Genomic DNA, 2,500 nt, shown 5'->3' on the forward strand with positions numbered 1-2,500 from the left:
GGGTGACATGCAGGCCATGACTACTGCTACTACTGCTACATGACTACTGCCAGACTACTGCTACTGACTGAGTATGCAGGCCATGGAAGAACTGGGACATTTTCAGCTTACAACGAATTGTGTACAGATTCTTGCGACATAATGCATATCATGCTGAAACATTAAGTGATGGTGGTGGATGAATGGGCCTCGGGGATCTCGTCACGGTATCTCTGTGCTTTCAAATTGCCATTCATCAAATGCAATTGTGTTCGTTGTCCGTAGCTGATGCCTGCCCCATACCATAAACACACCACAACCATGGGGCACTCTGTTCACAACATGTACATCAGCGAACCGCTCGCCCACACGACACTTGATCTGTGTTTGTGAGGCCGGTTGCACGTTCTTCCAAATTCTGTAAAACAACATTGGAGGCGGCTTATGGTAGAGAAATTAACATTCAAATCTCTGGCAACAGCTTTGGTGGACATTCCTGCAGTCAGCGTGACAATTCCACGCTCCCTCAAAACTTGACATAATCTGTGGTATTGTGTTGTGTGACAAAAAACTGCACATTTTAGAGTGGCCTTTTAATGTCCCCAGCACAAGGTGCACCTCTGTAATGAATATGCTGTTTAATCAGCTTTTTGATATGCCACACCTGTCAGGTGGATGGATTATCAAGACAAATGAAAAATGTTCAATAACAGGGATGTAAACAGATTTGGGCACAACATTTGTAGAGAAATTAGCTTTTTTGGGGCGTATGGAACATTTCTGGGATTCTGGAATGCCTCTGTAAACACAGCCAAACACTTGGCTTGTTTTCCATCTTATTTTTTAAATAAGGGGCCATTTTGTTTTCAGCATTGAACTGCAAAACATATAGAATGGTGAGAATCACAATACAATACATATCCTATCAGCACCCAAGTATCAATGATAATAATTGTATTGTATTGTGAGGTCGTATTGCATTGTGAGGTCGTATCGTATTGAATTGTGAGGTCGTATTGAATTGAATTGTGAGGTCATATTGTATTGTGAGGTCCCTGGCAATCCCCCAGCCCTACTCAGAACCCAGACAGTCAAACACTCAAATCCATTTCACACAAACGCCTCCAATGTTGTTTTACAGAATTTGGAAGAACGTGCAACCGGCCTCACAACCACAGATCAAGTGTCGTGTGGGCGAGCGGTTCGCTGATGTACATGTTGTGAACAGAGTGCCCCATGGTGGTGATGTGTTTATGGTATGGGGCAGGCATCAGCTACGGACAACGAACACAATTGCATTTGATGAATGGCAATTTGAAAGCACAGAGATACCGTGACGAGATCCCCGAGGCCCATTCATCCACCACCATCACTTAATGTTTCAGCATGATATGCATTATGTCGCAAGAATCTGTACACAATTCGTTGTAAGCTGAAAATGTCCCAGTTCTTCCATGGCCTGCATACTCAGTCAGTAGCAGTAGTCTGGCAGTAGTCATGTAGCAGTAGTAGCAGTAGTCATGGCCTGCATGTCACCCATTGAGCATGTTCGGGATGCTCTGGATCGACGTGTACGACAGCATGTTCCAATTCCCACCAATATCCAGCATCTTCGAATACAGCCGTTGAAGAGGAGTGGGGACAAAATTCCACAGGTCACAATCAACAGCCGGACCAACTCTATGCGAAGGAGATGTGCATGAAGGCAAATGGTGGTCACACCAGATACTGACTGGTTCTCAGATCCACGCCCCCTACCTTTTTTTTAAAAGCTATCCCTGATCAACAGATCTGTATTCCCATAGATTATCCTACTGAATGTATTTTAATTGACTAAATTCCTTATATGAACTGTAACTCAGTCAAATCTGATAAATTGTCGCATATTGGGTTTATATTTTTGTTCAGTGTAGGTTTGATTTATTTTGGTGTTTGTGTTCCTCTGGTTGCCCCTTTCTTATCTTTACAGGTCACACATTTTGCTGCGATGATTGCACACTGCGGTTTTTCACCTAACACATACGGAAGCTTCAATATTAGATTTCTGTATTTTTTTAATTCTCTCTCTTTATCTTTCTTTCTCTCTCTCACTCTGTCTCGCTCTCTCTCTCTCTCTCTCTCTCTCTGTCTCTCTCTCTGTCTCTCTGTCTCTCTCTCTCTCTCTCTCACTAACTATAATTATTTCCTGACCTCTGTCTCTCTCATCTTCCCTCTCTCTTTCTGTCTTGTCCTTCCTCTCGCTCCACTTCTCATACTCCATTCAGCCATTCAATTCTATTTTCCATGTCTTTTTTTATCCCCACATTCAACCCTACCAAGCTCTTTTCCTCTCATCCCTCTCTCTCATCGTATTCTATCCAATTATCAACTGATAATCACAAGATATCAGCCTTATTCTGGTACGCGCTCCCTGTCGGTCTCTGTCGGACCGTCTGTCTGTCTCTTTCTGTCTGCCTGTCTGTCTCTGTCTGCCTCTGTCTGTCTGTCTCTATCTGACCAGCTGTCTGTCTGTCTATCTCTT

This window comes from Oncorhynchus mykiss, chromosome 10 (genome assembly GCF_013265735.2).
Source record: "Oncorhynchus mykiss isolate Arlee chromosome 10, USDA_OmykA_1.1, whole genome shotgun sequence".
Classification (NCBI taxonomy): Eukaryota; Metazoa; Chordata; class Actinopteri; order Salmoniformes; family Salmonidae; genus Oncorhynchus; species Oncorhynchus mykiss.